The following is a 2296-nucleotide window of genomic DNA, read 5'->3' as shown; positions in this document are numbered from 1 at the left end:
AACTGGGCCATAAAACTGTTATCTCTACGGAATAATAATAATAATAATAATAATAATAATAATAATAATAATAATAATGACACGAATCGTTGCTCTAATGAGTAATCTTTACTTCCTTCAAACGAAAACAAACATTTCCATCACCTTAGCTACATCGTTGATCCTTAAGATCCATTTTGTTACGGTTTTGGAAAATAGACAATCAAGCCCACCCAGGCGAAGTGGCACGAAAATGGCGACTTTTGAGAGAGATTTATGGATCAACCGCAAGTCTAATTTTGGCTTGTTTTTCCTCCCGGGCTAACAGCCAAGGGTTAGGATCATCCATCATATTTCTCTCTCCTCAAGCCCTTCCTTCGAGCTCTTGCTTCGTGACTCTGCTTCATCCACTAAAGGTCTATAAAAATTAGGAGAAATTTTTCCTTGAAGTGGAAAATAAATTAGCGATTTTTTAAGGTTGTCGGTGATTCACTGCCGCAAGAATCACGAAGACTGATGAGCTTTTATGTAAACCACGGAGTTATTATTACTCTGATAGCGAAGGATTCATGTTTCATATGGTGAGTTATGTTTACCATGGTATATTTACGACAGAATCATTTAAACTAGGAACTCGCCGGTATATATATATATTATTATATATATAATAGCTATAGATATAGATATATATCATATATATATATATATATATATATATATATATAGATGATATAATATAGATATATATATATATATTACACACACATATGGTTTTTTTATCACATCATCGCGGTTCACATATACACACATTAAGCTATAAATGTCCTTTAATATCTAATTCGCTCTACCAAGGAATTAATATATTGCATATATATTAACCGAAGGGGAATTTATTTAGTTGATATGACTTTATCAAATAAAAAAATTCCCCTTCGGGGGGTAGAAAAGAACTAAATATTACAGGTCATTTGCAACTATATATATATATATATATATATATATATTATATATATATATATATATATATATATATATATATATATATATATATATATATATATATATATATATATATATATATATATATATATATATATATATATATATATATATATATATATATATATATATATATATATATATATATATATATATATATATATATATATATATATATATATATATATATATATATATATATATATATATATATATATATATATATATGCATATATATACAGTATATATATATATATATATATATATATATATATATATATATATATATATATATATATATATATATATATATATATATATATATATATATATATATATTATATATATATATATATATATATATATATATATATATATATATATATATATTATATATATATATATATATATATTTAGCTAGCCAGGTTGCTAGTTGTTGGTCCAGTATATTTTACTGGACGAATAAATACGTTCGGCTACAGAGACGAATTCCTAATTTGTCTTGGATCCCCATTTGATGTTGATTCAAATCAATTGTGTTTTTTACGTTCTAACAAGAAACTATCTCCATCCTGCAACATCGAGCGATCTCTGTTGCAACATCAAGCAGTCTCTCTATTCCAACATACTCGGTCTATATGTTGCAACCAAAAGCAATCGCTCTGTTGCAACATAAAGCAGTCTGCCTATTACAACATAAAACGGTCCCTCTGTCACAAGATAAATCGGAATTTCTGTTGCAAAATACAGCGGTCTGTCCGTTACAACATAAAACTCTCTCTCTCTCTCTCTCTCTCTCTCTCTCTCTCTCTCTCTCTCTCTCTCTCTCCTCCGGGAGCGATTACCCGAGATTTTAGGAAAGGAAGGACCATCGATTGTTGTAAATAAACCCTTCCAGTTTATTCGGTCCATGGAGTGATATTTTACACCAGCTGCCAATGCGTGTAGGTGTTACCATTCAGAGCATATAGAAAATATTGGTTGATTTTTTCTTTAATCGAGATTGGGAGTTTGATGTTATGTTACAATAGACAGGCCCCTATATGTTACATCAGAGGGACTGCTGGATGTTACAACAGAGATCGCTTGATGTTGCACGAGAGAGAAAGTTTTTTGTTGGAACGAACAAAACACGATGGACTTGAATCAGCATAAAATTGGGATGTTCAAGACAATTTAAGAATTTATCGAATGAATTTATTCTACCTACAAAATGAGATTCATGAGTTTTTCATCGAATAAGTTTGAATATTCATCTGATTTATTTTATGCCAGGAAAGGAATTCAGTGCTTGTAATTTTACGTCTAGATACAGTCT

The sequence above is a fragment of the Macrobrachium nipponense genome, chromosome 27, assembly GCF_015104395.2.
Source record: "Macrobrachium nipponense isolate FS-2020 chromosome 27, ASM1510439v2, whole genome shotgun sequence".
Classification (NCBI taxonomy): Eukaryota; Metazoa; Arthropoda; class Malacostraca; order Decapoda; family Palaemonidae; genus Macrobrachium; species Macrobrachium nipponense.
The sequence above is the reverse complement of the archived record's forward strand: the minus strand, read 5'-3'. Positions refer to the sequence as shown.